This window comes from Sinohyriopsis cumingii, chromosome 15, assembly GCF_028554795.1.
Source record: "Sinohyriopsis cumingii isolate HCF-2022 chromosome 15, ASM2855479v2, whole genome shotgun sequence".
Lineage (NCBI taxonomy): Eukaryota > Metazoa > Mollusca > Bivalvia > Unionida > Unionidae > Sinohyriopsis > Sinohyriopsis cumingii.
In genome coordinates, this window is record NC_142975.1 from 52,388,040 (window position 1) to 52,403,011 (window position 14,972).

Genomic DNA, 14,972 nt, shown 5'->3' on the forward strand with positions numbered 1-14,972 from the left:
ATTGCCATCCAGCAGTGCAAACTGGATTATTTGAAGGAACTGCTATTCAACACTACAGACTGTAGGAACTACTCTTCAGCACTACATACTGTAGGAACTGCTCTTTAGCACTACAAACTGCACGAAATGCTGGTCAGCAGTACAGACTGTAGGGAATGCTACGCAGCAGTACATACTGTAGGACTGTTAATCAGCAATACAGACTGTAGGAAACGCTACTCAGCAGTACAGACAGTAGGAAATACTTTTCAGTACATTAGACCGTAGAAAATGCTATTCAGCGGCACAAACTGTATGAAATGCTACTCAGCAGTACAGGCTGTAGCAACTGTTAGTCAGTAGTACAGACTGTAGGAAATGCTACTCAACAGTGCAGACAGTAGAAAATGCTACTAAGCAGTACAGACTGTAGAAAATGCTACTCAGCAGTACAGACTGTAAAAAATGCTATTCAGCAGTACAGACTGTACGAAATGCTACTCAGCAGTACAGACTGTATGATATGTTACTCAGCAGTACAGACCGTAGGAAATGCTATTCAGCATTAAAATTACGTACTTTGCAAAGGAGAATTGTCCGCACCCTCCCACCTGTTTCTCCGGAAATGTGGTTATTTTTGACCGTCTCACTATTTTGTTACATTTTTATGGGCTAAAACATATTTCGTTAAGCTGTCATAAATACATGTATGAATAGAATATTCTCATTTTCTTAGGCAAAGATATTTTATCACCCATTTTACCTAATTTTCTAATTACGTACATTATTCGACCATTATTTCCGTATTCAGGGTTGTTTCGTTATATTATTCCTCCCCACCCCAATTAGGATGAACAGCTCTTAAAATTGCGAATGCTGTAGTATAGATTTATGTAATCAACGATGAGGTGCGAAAAAAATTCCTAAGCACGAACTCCAAATACAAAAATACGTTAACGAAAAAATAAGATTTCAGTATAATTTGCATTGTTTGTTAGTTTTTTATTGTTTTTATTTTCGGTAAATTCTATGGATAATGATATTTCGGACTTGACCTTATCCAAAATCAAGCTCATTATCTATCTGTCCTGAATCGTTTTGGTTTCGTAAACAACATAGTTATCTCAGTCTAAGTCTTGAACTTTGGAAATTCTTATGTTACGTGTTTAGGCTCGAATAAACAGTAAAACAAGAAACAGTGAAAACAACAAGCTTTGAAAAATATAATTTATTTCCCCGGAAAAATTCTGTACAAATGAAAAAATACGAAATTACGGTTTTTAGAATCAAATCCAAAAATAATCAAGAATAATCCATGAATAAAATTTTAGAAGTCCTAATTAAATGTTCTACTGATTTCACGTTCTAGTCCCGACGAAGAATCCAATATAGAAGACGATGATGTATGTTGTAACATGTAGTGTTGAAGTCTACAGTTCCTTGTAGAAACAAGAAATATCACTACAGTTTTGGAAATCTGAATAAATTTTCTTTTATAAGAACTGTCTTTGATCAAGAATCTTACATGAGCACACGTATTTTCCAGGAAAAAATAATTAATCCTTTTGAATCCAAGTAATTTGAAATAACTCCAAACAGCACACCACACACCTTCCAGTACAAGAAAAAGCCCAGCTACTACTGAGAATATCTCTGCAAAACAAAGGTTATATCGTATTCTAAAACGCAAAAAGAGGGTCACGTGATCATGTTCCAGAACCTCGTCGAAATTATGTACGTGTTAAAGATCACGTACACCCAGTGTGGCTCTGACGAAAACCAATCATTTTACTCTAAGAAATAATAAAAAAATTGTTTACATCTTAGACACGTAGTCCCATCATGACCTTGACAAGATCCAATCATTTTAAAATAAAAATAGAACTTATTTATGGGTTTGCTACTAATTTTGAATCAAGGTCAGGATCTAGATCAACACCTAGTGTTTACAAAACGAACAGTCAAGTCAAACTATTTCTGAAAAAGGTATCATCTCTAGTGAATAAATTTACATTACAATAGCACGTAATGAAAAATAATAAAAATATAAAACTGAAAATTGTAATATATATATATATATATATATATATATATATATATATATATATATATATATATATATATATATATATATATATATATATATATATAAAACATACATAGCAAAATTCCCCATGAAATGCCACCACAGACACACCAGCACTTCCAGACCTTTAATCACTAGGACTAAAGTCTGTAATTCTAGGATTATTTGGGATTTAATTCGCAATACCGTAAATTATTTTTATTACTTTTCACTTTATATTCTAGGAAAATAAATTATTTCTTGAATTTTAAAGGCTTGTTGATTCTCATTTGTTTGTATTACGTATTGTATGACCATCGAGTTGTATAAGAAAATTGGGTTCGCGTCGACGATATACGAATTTTTCTAAAATATTTCAGAAAACTTTGTTTTTGAAATTTAAATTCACCATCGTCTTAGCATTTTCTAAGTCACAGGTATTATTTCACTTTTAGAAATCTATTTTGAAACCAAAAGGCTTTTACAATGTCATCTAGAGTGGAGGACTTTATTTCAAATCCTACCCAGGAACAGTTTGACTCCTGGAAAAAGGATGTATTACTCCAGCTTGCCAGAAATATGATCTTTCTGAGGCGAAGGCTTCTTAAACAAAGCATGAAATAAAAAATATTTTGGTCCATTATTTGGTGGAAAAGAATCTTTTGGATTAAAGTGCTTTGGTTTTTGATCAGTAAGTCTGCATCAGACTCCTAACGTAAAAGCAATGGAATTAAAATTAAAACACAGAGCTTAAAAGCTTGAGCTTCAGAAAGAAGGAAGAGAATTGCAATTACAGAAAGAGGAGAGAGAGACAAATGCAATTACAGAAAGAAGAATGAAAAATACAATGAACGAGAGATAGAGAGAAGTTAGAAAGGGAATTTCGATTAAGTAATGCAATTAGAGCTGGGAAGGGAAAGCACGTCCCCACTTTACACACAAATTCAAGTTTTGATGTTACTATAAATATTAGATTAGCACCCCCTTTAAAGGAAAAAGAAGTAAAACAATATTTTCCTCATTTTGAAAAAATTATGAAAACTTTAAATGGTCAAGAGAGAAGTGGATTCTGTTTTTACAAAGTGCACTTTTGGCAATGCTTGTGGCATCGATACTTCCTTGTCAGAACAGCAAAGTGCTGATTATGATCTGGTTAGGGAATGTATCTTGAAGGGTTATGAGTTGGTACCTGAGGAATATCGGCAATAGTTTAGGAACTATAAAAAAAAGAAACTAGGCGAACCCATGTCGAATTTTCAAGATAAAAAAGCAGTTATTTGATAGGTGGTTCTTAGCCAAGAAAGTTGGTCAAGATTACGAAAACCTCAGACAACTGATATTAGTTGAATAGTTCAAGAATTGCGTCCATAGTGACATTAAGACTTACCTTGATTAACACATGGTCGAAACTTTAGAAATTGCTGCTCGTACTGCTGACGGGTATTCCTTAGCTCATAAAATTTATTTTGACACTAAGTCTTCCACTGTTCTGTTAACCCTACCCCCCCCCCCCCCAGCTATTTCAGTCTAATGCGAGCATTTCCAAATTTCACTTTGGAATAACTTCTAAAAATCAAGTTTCTTATAAGACTGATCAGAAGTCCTTGTCTCTTCCTACGTGTATCTATTGCAAGAATAGAGGGCACGTTTTACCCGATTGCTACAAATTGAAAACTAAGCAGCTTATTCCATACAATCTTATTTCTAAGACGTTAGGGTCACTGTCGTGTATTGAAAGCAATACATTTGTTGGGTCAAACTAATTCCAGTTTGATAATATTATGGAGAATTATGAACCATTCATGTTGAACGGTTCTATATCACCCATTATTGATTCTGCCAATCATATGCCTATTAAAAATTTAAGAGGCACAGGAGCTTCTCAGAGTCTTTTATTGTCAGGTACTTTGCCTTCATCTGAAAAGTCTTCTTCTAATGAGAGTGTTCTTATTCAGGGAATAGAGAATGGCTTTGTTAATGCTCCTCTCCAATGTGTAAGTTTGTGATCAGACTTAGTTTCAGGACCAGTGATAGTCTGAACAGTGTAGTCTTTATCCATCGAGGTTATTGATATTACTAGGCAATGACCTAGCTGGAGATAAGGTTGTGGTTAATCCACTTGTAACTGTCGCGTATTGTTTTGGATCAAAAGGTCGATTCTGCTGAAAAAGAAATTTATTTAATTAGACACAGCTTTCGCAGTTATTAGAATTATGGCAACGAAAGCTCTTGAGAAGGAAATTATTAATTTACCCACGACAAGTATTGGTCAGGCTTTAGATGAGGTCACCCTTACTCTTCGTTTGGATCAATCAGAAGGTATTGATCACAGTGATTCTCTTTTTACTACTCATTCTCTTTGTTTCAATTAGAGTGACAACGACAATCACTTGTCGTCAAACAGGAAAAAGATCCTGAGATCTCCTGTTTGTTTCATCGGGCTATTAGCAAGTTTGAAGCCGCAGACGTACCTGCGTGTTATTTTCCTAAAAATGGGGCCCTTATGCGAAAATGAAGACCGCCTGAGGTACCTGCTGGTGACGAGTGATCGGTGAACTATCAAACTTAAATTCCAAAGTCGTATAGACAGGAAATTCTTAGTCTGGACCATGAAACTCATTCGGCTGGTCATTTAGGGATCAGTAAAACCTATCACGTGATCTAAAATCACTTTAAAAAAGTTAAAAGTGATGTTTGTAAATACTATAGCTCTTGTCATACTTATCAAATCGTAGGAAAACCCAATCAGAATATACCTAAGACCAATCTGCAACGTATTCCTGCATTTGACGCACTATTTAGCAGGATAATGGTAGATTGTTTCGATCGCTTACCTAATACCAGGTCAGGCAACCAATACTTGTTGACTATAATGTGTGCGTCTACAAGATTTCCAGAGAAAATTTTCGAGGAATATTAAAATTAAACAGACAGTAAAATCATGGATAAAGTTTTTTTTTCAACTCAGGTTTTGGCCTTCCCAGATCTGTCTAATCTGATCAAGGGTCAACTTTTATGTCTGAATTTTTTCCAGCAAGTTCTACATGAATTATGAATCCAACAATTCGAATCTTCTGACTATGACCCTGAAAGCCATAAGGCTTTAGAAATATTTCATCAAACTTTGCAAACTATGATTCATTCATATTATTTTGATACTGGAAATGATTGAGACCAAAGACGTCATTTAGAATTGTTTGCTGTAAAGAAATCAGTTCAATAATCTTTAGGATTTAATCCATATGAACTAGTTTTTGAACATTCTCTCCGTGGACCATTGCAGTTGTTCAAAGAGAACCATCTTTCAAATGAAGATACAGATAATAAACTTCACAATTATGTTTCCAAGTTGAAATACAAGTTGTTAGAGGCTTGTGAGGTTGGAAGAATTAATTTGCATTCTACACAGTCAAAAATGAAAGTAAGATAAGACAAAAATATACAAAGGAAAGAAGTTTTCAGCATGGTGATAAAGTTTTGGTTCTCTTGCCCGTACCCCAAAATCATCTTATGGCTATGTATTATGGTCCTTACGCAGCTGAAAAGAAAGTACGTGATTTAAATTATATCACTAATATTCATGGGAGGCGAAAACAAAAGCAACTTTGTGCCATATAAACATGTTAAAGGAGTGTTTTATGAGATATACAGGTTAATCATACGATCAGCTTGGTTGTACCTGCCCCACACAGTGACGATTTAAGCGATGGAATGCAATAGGACTGTGTTGACTTTGGAGTAACCAATCTTCGGAATTCAGAAATTATGAATAATCGAGACCAGAAACGTTCACACCTGCAGCCACAAGAAAAGAATGTGAACTAAAACGGCTATTTCTTGAATATGGGCACTTGTTTCCAGCTGTTCCTACAAAAACAAATAAAATCTACTATGACGTTAAAATTGTAGATTCCACACCTGTGAAATGGCATCCATACAGGAGGAATCCTCTCATATAGGAATGTTTGAGAAAAGAAGTCCAGTATTTGCTGCAGAATGACTTCACAAAATCGAGGAAAAGTGCCTTAAGTTCACCATGTATATTTGTACCGAAACCAAATAATACACATTTCCGCATGTGCACCGACTATAGAAGCGTGAAGAGTGTGACCAAAAACAGATTAAATTCCACTGCCAAAAATAGTTGACTGCATTGATACAATTAGAATGCAAAATATGTCACAAAATTTGACCTTTTGAAAGGAGTCTGGAAAATTTCAATGAATGGAAAGAGAATTTCGGCATTCGTGACTACAGATGGACTTTACCAATAAAAACTGATGTCGTTTTGATGAAAGATTCGCCTTGCACTTTAAACGTTTAATGAATATGATCACATCTGGTCTAGATAATTGTGATGCTTACATCGATGGTGTCATCATCTACAGTAACACTTGGAAAGATCACTTAGAGACAATTAGGAAATTGTGACAGACTCACTGATGCATATCTGACAGTTACTTATCCAAAAGTGAGTTTTTTGTCGTGCTTGTGTCATATTTCTAGGACACATCGTGAGACATGGACAAGTTAAATTTATAGATGCTAATGTCAAGTCTATCTCTGAATTCCCTGTTGCTATCAGTAAACAGCAATTGATGCGAATTTTGGGTACGGTTGGATACTATCGCAAATTTTGTTCCAGTTTTTCCATTATTGCTGAACTCCTGACAAATGTATCGAGTAAGAAAACGAAGTTTCATTGGTCTGAAAAATATCAAGAGGCTTTTGACAAGCAAAAGGCCATACTTATGCGTCCACCAGTTCTTTCACCTCCAAATTTCAGTCAATCAATTAAACTGTATGTTGATGCAAGTGATTTTGGGGTTGGAGCGGTATTGGTTCAGGAAGACAAAAATGGTGTAGATGATCATGTGTGCTATTTGTCTAAGAAATTAAATAAGGGCCAGAGAAATCGTTCCACAAATTAGACGGAATGTTTGGCTTTGATAATGGCATTACAACAATTTGAAGTCTACATTAGTTCAGCTCCTTTGATTGTTGTGTTTAGTGATCACAACCCACTTACTTTCATTGGCAAGATGACAAACAAAAATCAGATTATTTCGGTGGAGTTTGATGTCGCAGGAATACTATACTGACTTAGGCACCTCAAGGGGGAAGGCAATTCAATAGCAGAAGCACTTTCACGTGTACAGAAATATTATATTGTTTCATGTATACTTTGTATCATTCATAAGATTTAATCCTATGTAATCTTTAATCACACGTATATTGACTAATAGTAAAAAGTAATGGCTCCTAATTTAGTATTTTCGATGCTTTCATATTGGCGGCAAAGGCACTGGGCGTGTTCAGATTCATCACAACTTCTTAAGAGTCTTCTGCCTTGCAATAGTACATAAACAGAATCTTGGAAGAATGTCAAGCTCACATCAGCTTTATTGAAGTAATGTAGAGATTTCAAACGTTTAATCTCCAAAATTCGCAATAAATGGAAAATTATTTTAACTCGTTTCATGAATTTCGCATGAAAAAGGTATATGTATGATAAGCCTTTACTGCTATTGATAATGTGCAACAAATTAAGTAACTCGTACTAAATATCAAGATGCTATACATTGAGGTAAAAATTAATGGTAAGGCTTTTGAATATCATGAATGAAATGACTCTAACCCGTTCCCATACTTCTCTGCACAGTTTTCTGTAAATATCCTTTTGATTGGTCGAAGTGCTGCATCCTTTTGTTTAAAACGCATACACACGTGCACGAAACGCTTGCATATCGTAACAGTGGTAAATCTTGCGTATGGCGATTGCAGTCATGTTTATCTTAAACACAGGTCTGAAGCTTATAAAGACACATAATGCTTGCCACGTGAAGCTCGAAAGACCCAAATATCCTTGTTTTTGTGTTTAGTTATTACATCAGATCAATATCATGAGTGAAATGTCTCTAAACCGTTGACATACTTCTCTGCTCAGTTTTTTGTCAATATCCTTTTGACTGGTTGAAGTACCGCATCCTCTTGTGTTGAACGCATAAACACGTGCACAAACCGTTGGCATATCGTAACAGTGGAAGATCTTGCTTATAGCGATTGCAATCATGTTTATCTTAAACACAGGTCTGAAGTTTATGAAGACACACTGTTGCCACATGCAGCTCAAAGAACCAAAATATCCTTGCTTTGGTGTTTAGTTATTAAATCAAGAAGAAGCGCAGCGAACCCGACTGCGTTTCCCTAACAGTCTAGCGAGAACTTCAACAAAATGTGCAAAACGTGACAAAACTTGCGCGAGACCAGATTTACGCGGTAGAAATATAGATCATTAACCATATTCAATTTGCATAGGAGTGGTTAAATGAAGATCCCTTACGGACATCTAGATATCGCAGATATTAAACTACTCGCTTCGCAACGTTTACCAGAATTTAAAAATGGTCTCGGTTTACCATGACCAAAACGATGTCGTATAATCAAAACTCAGTATTTACTCACTAGGCTCACTAACTGACCATCAGGTGTTATAATATCAATGCTGTACATCGTGCATCTACCAAATGTGTCATTTGCTGTCTTTTACCTCTTTTACCTACAAGACCTCTCAGCAGTAAGTAAATTTGGTGTGAAATTTGCTCATTAGCAAATAGGCTTTTTTTCTCTGCTACATTCGATGTGAAAATAAAAGATGCATACTTTACAAAAAGAATTAACACAATATTCCATTAAACAATTATCTTTGGCAGAGATGCAATACTGCGTAACCTGACCAGGTACTTCCTTCGTCAATGACAACCAATGACAGCCACGTGCATCTTCATGCAGTAAAGTAAGGTCACTGAGTGGTGTGGTGGTCTAAAGTGCACCTCTTTACCGAACATTGCCATCTCACTCCTCTCCACGTGGGTTTCCAGTAGCTTCCCGTGGGTCGGTGGCTTTTACCGCGGTTTTCTTGGATTCTTCCTCCACCAGTTATGCTTTCCGTCATGCATAGCTGTCGTGTGCTGAAATAGTTGTTAAGCCCACAACAACAACAGACAGTAAACTAAACTAAGCCGTTTACACGTGTAAATATGGTAGCCGTAAGTGTCGTAAATTTGCAGGTTAGGTACATATCTCTGTGTTGAGACGGTAGGCCTATAACTGTCCAATACTACATGAACAATATTTATGCGTAATATATAAATAATGCAGTTCGAGTGTTTGAATTTGTACATGATATAAAGCGACAGTCGTCAGAAATGTCGAATCATCAGACCTGAAAACTCATACAAGCGTGAGACTGCGTAATGACTTTAACCATGTAGCGATGGTCAAATTAATAGGTCCGTAGCAATTAACGATATGTTCAAGTTTAATTGACAGGTAGGCGGTGTTGGCAATTCATAAATTATTGGCGTGATTCCTGAGGATAGACATCAAATGTACATGTTACGGTCAGGCCAGGCAAGGCGAAAGAGGTAACCGCCCTGGGACCCGCGCTTTCTCGCAATATAGTTTTATTGCTTGGTGCCCCGCTCATCGCTTTTGCTGCCTTGGGCCCTGCATGCTACCTTGGGCCCCGCACATCCTAGGGCCGAGCCTGGTTACTGTATAGTCCTTGGTTTGTTTGTTCACCTCGGTTTTCCTGACGGTTTGATTTTTCATGATTTATAAACTGAGCCGTGTGACGGGAATCGCAAACGTTTCTGCAAGCGGAATTCTTGTAGCTGTAGTATAATGTGTTTTTGTTACTGAGCCCCCAACCCCTAAACTGGTATCTTGGGAAGATTTTAGCGATTTGTGAACAAGTCAGCGTCTTGCAATATTGTATGGACATATATATAAAGGCAAAGTCCAAAGACATCCAGGTGATAAAATGTTTCGAATACGTAAATACGCCTACCTGTTGAAATCTGGATCAATGACTGTTCTGGATATATAGCTTTTTAAAAAAACAAGCAAAAATAAACAAGAAAACAATAATCACTGAAGAATGTTTGTAGTGTTAGAAAAAAAAACATGTTCTACCGTAAGAAAGAATAACAATAGTGACTGTTGATAAGTCCCCCGGCACGACCATTTTGCATTATGCCATATTTCAAAGATCTGTTCCAAAGTCAGCGGACTGAACATAGCTTGAAATCACTATCAAAACCTATGGTACGATACTCTCGTATCCCTATTATTTCACTTTGCAGATTTGTATCGAAAATAATGTTGTAGGCCAGTACATGTTTTGGGAATTTAACAAGCCATGCACTAGAAACTCGGATTCCATGCCAACAAATGAGAAGATAAATGCCAAACTGCAGAAGATGAGGTGGCTCTTTGTCGTATATAAATTTGTTTTTCCTATATTACCAAATTATAGTTGAAGGAATTGAAATTGTGATTCAATGATGATTTCTTTATCAAGTGTATTTTTCCTTTTACTTTAACAACTACAGTCGAATGAGCTGAATTTTGAATTGTTTATATTAAAAAAGAAATAAAACAGGCTCAAAATGCTGTGAAAATTTGGAAAGATTGGTATTTGTCTGTCAGGTCTCGGTGAAAATCTTTACTTAGTACTTAATACAAACGTAAATTGAAAGTTTAGCACTTATATAATTTTGACCTTAAAGAAAAGTAAAGTTAGATATAATATTTCGTTATTAAGCGAACAGATTTTATGCCGAATGCAGTCTATAGACAAAATCTATTATTGTACAATATACAGCCACAGGGGAAAGAAATAAATATGAATGCGTTTATTTCACCACACACTTTCATATCATATAAATAACCATGGCTCAGTATGGATTATCCGTCTGTCAGTCCGATCACGTGACAAATAATCTGTAGAATTGGCCAATCACCATTCTGCTATTAAAAAGTTTTTGAATTTTCATGAAAGGTTTCGATTTTAACTTTTTAATGTGAATAATTTCAAGAGCAATATTTATTGGATCAGCAATTCATGTATACTCATAATTTACAGAAGAAGCGTATTTTTACATGCGAGTAAATCACACTATCTTGGTTTTGACGAGCACATAACATTTGAAACGTCTGTGAGAGGCTTTTAACTTAAACGCATTCACATGAAATTGAGACCCTCTACGTAAATGTTATACCCCTGCCTCTAATTATAAAGACGGATGAATATAGTAATCCTGGTGTCCGACTGTCCTTCCGTCTGGCACACATTTTCGTTATATCAACTAGTCCAGGGTTTTTATTATGGATTACCTTGAAGCATGGTATGTAATATGGTCAGCATCTCAAGAGGAGCATCCAGACAAAACGCTTCTCTTTCGCTAAATCCGCTGGAGTTATTGCCCTTTTTGTTTTTAACGCCAGAACATAATTTTGTTAGCGCAACTGGTTTAATAGTTTTTGCTGGATTGCCTGAAACTTAATTTATAAATATCATTCTGATCACTTAAAGATATCCCCACTGAAAAATGACTTTGCTCTCGAAAATTTGTGTAGAGTTATTGCCCTTTTCGTTTTAAAGTTTGATGCTGTGTATGACACATTGTGGTTTGCACAACCATTTCCGCAGTTTTTGTTTGAAAGATTGGTATGAAATTTGGTTAATATAAAAATCATCGCCTGAATGCGAGCACATCAACAAATTAGTTTTCTCCCACGATGTGTGCTAGAGCTATTGTTGTCTTGAAGCTGAAATCAATGTATGACAGAATCGTCCGAATGCACACAGATTTCAGTGGCTCGCTAATAACCTTTAAAATGTTATGGTCAGCAAGAAGATGACCTGTATTCTGTTCCTGCAATGTTTGTTAGAGCTATTGCTCTTTTTGACTGGAGTCCGATGTAGTGTATATCAGAATCTTCTGAACACAGTTTTCTATGCATCGCCTTGAAACTTGGTAAACATATCATGGTCATCTTTCAAAGATGCGCATCTCGACAAATCACTTGGCTCTCGCAATTTGTCTTGAGCAATGGCTCTTTATGTTCTTCAGCTGAATGCAGCTGTTTTATGGATCGCTATGAAACTTGGCACATAACTGTAGTCAACGTAAAAAGATGTACATGTTAGCAAATCGTTGTGCTCCCATGGTTGTGTTGGGGCCGTAAAGCTTTTTGACTGAAGCTGGGTGCATCGTATAACATAATTTTGTGATAGCAGCTACTCTTGCAGTTTGTAGTGGGTTTCTGTGAAACTTAGTACATGTGAAGCCAGTCATTATCAGATAAACATATTTACTAGTCATTTTACTCACACTGTCTCCAGACGAGTTGTACACTGTTTTATATGATAGACTAAGGTAGGGTTTGGATGCAAAAGAGTTGGGCGTATATTTACGTGAGCAAATTGCTCGTCATTTCTCATGTATATAGTACATGATTATTGTTATCAACCGATCTAAATGTTCGTGTATTTTATTTGAAATGTAGCAATATACAGTTTTTATATTTAAGCACTGGAGATGATAACAATATTAGACAAAACGTTCACATTTTGCAAGTAGTTGAATTCTGACAGCCTCAGTGCTAGTTAACACACATCTATTTGGATTACTACATCACTTTGTTGCTTTTGTCCTTTGTCAATGGTGTTAGGGTATCGTACGTTGACTGCATAACCATTCCGCTGACATATCGATAATCATTACTGTGCATTATGTACACACGTGCTTCACATTGCTGCTTGATTTCTCAGCCTTGGCCTTCTTTGCGTGTCTCATCTTGCGATGTGTTTTATACATATGTATAATCGTGTCTTTGCTTTGAGTGCGTATGCTTTCCCTCGATTTCTTCTTGGTTATTTATTATTATTTGTTGTTGTTGTTGTGGTTTTTTTTTTTTCATTTTGTAAATCTCCCCATGTAGGAAATTATAATTGTATGCCTGCTTGTGTTAAATGACAAGGCAGTGAGACCTTTGATCAAAGCCGACAGCAGAATCAAAATCATTATTATAAAATCATTTGATATTCTCTTGCTAATACGATGCGAACAAAGGGGCAAAAACAATTTCTGAAAAATAAAAGTCTGTATAAGTGAAGTAAAAACAAAATATTGCACTTGTTCAAAATCATATCTAAAGAAATCGTCTCTCCTATTACAGCAATCAGAACATTTCTCAGTAGGAGAGGGAAAAAATCCCATGTAATTTGACGCCATTTAAATTATATTCTGAACTACTTTTTTCACATGGCATATTATGGCGGGTGAAGGAGACAAGGTCACAAACGGAATATTGTCGGCCTTGTCTGTTACAACAAAGAAAGTGCTCTTCGCAGGAGGCCAAATTACCCAAACCTATCAAATTTATATCATATCAGAGGTCTTTTTCTCTAACTTAACGAAAACGCCAAGCGATGTTCTGATTGACATCACAGTTTAACTGAAATATAGTTCAGATTTTACATAAGTTACGAAACAGATCTAGTTTTACTGTTGAACATTGCCATCGCTTTGGATGTTGACGATTGGATTTTGATCACGCTTACCATTTCAAGTACAGCGATTATGACTTGCCGTCTAAGCCTTTAAATCTCGAGCCACGTGACAGCATAAGGATTAACTGTGAACGTAGCAATGACTGAACATGTACTGATCATTTATAATGCTCCTCTTTATTTGATGTTTTTTTTTTTATAGGGGAGTGGTATCATGGTATTTTCGGGCTGTTGTTATTCTTTAAGTACAAGAGTATTTCCATTGTTGTTATGTGTCACATACTTCCTACGGTATTATTTCTGATACCGGAGAAAAGTCGACTATTCAAATTTAAATAGCTCCAAGCTCCCAGTCAGCAATGTCAACGGTCTATGTATATCAATAACTCAAGGTGCAAACTATAACAATTTAATAAAATATAGCAAATGTATTCAATAATTTCATCGACAAGTTTCTCAATCGCAATTTCTTTCAAGCTATTACAATCAATGACCTATTAACAGCTGACAATTATTATTGCAACACATGAACTTGAAGGTCTTAAGTGAGAGTGTTTTATTTCAGTGCTGTCTATGTTACTCGTCTGTCATTCACTGTCTGCCTCTTGTACCTATTTGGTACTTCCGGTACCCTTGAGAATGTGCTCCCTGCCACTTCCGGATCTGTTCCTCCTTCCGGCACTGCCCCGCCACACAAACTGCTGACGTCACTACAAACGCCTATCACGTGCTCTTCCCGTCTCCTTCCTCTTCTTCGATCCATGGGTGTCGAACTCTGACACACACCCGGAAAGCTTCCTGTGGAATTAGAAGGGACATATATTCTTGTATCCTTACTCTAATCGTAGGAAATTCACCTCACGCTCACAGACATTTCATCAGAATAATGGCGAATAAATTATCAGGTCATCTCACGCACTCACATCTAAATATTCCATACCCGCTTTCTTCTATAATAATAGTATTATTAACGAGTTCTAATCAGGGGCGTATTAACCATTAAGCAGACTAAGCACGTGCTTAGGGCACCAGGGCCAAAGGGGGCACCACAAAGTTGAGAAAAGGGTGAAAAGAAAAAAAAACGATTGAATATTTGTATTAAAAATTGATAAAACTGGTGCAAACTGATCATAATGTTCTGTTTCTTGATCATGGTGCACCCTAGGGTTATCTTCCCAGGTGTACGTGGAAAGGAGGGGGGCACCAAGATTTGTCAGTGCTTAGGGTAATTGTTAGCTTCTCGATATAGTAAACTATCATCATCAACAGCATATGCATTTCCTACCCTACGAGTTATAAAAGACACATACAGATACCTAAATATGTGTCCAACAATGACTAACTCTGCATAATTCACAATCTATATATGCATGTACTGATAAAGCTAGTACAAGTTCTAACACAGTTCTCTAATAAATTCTTTGATGCATTACGATGCAATATTGCTGCAGATTACACAATCAACTTCGATCCAGTCCAACAATCCACTCTACGTTAATCTTGCATGTCAATAGTTCGCTATACGCTACGTTACGATATGTTGATAATTCAGCTATACGTGGAAGA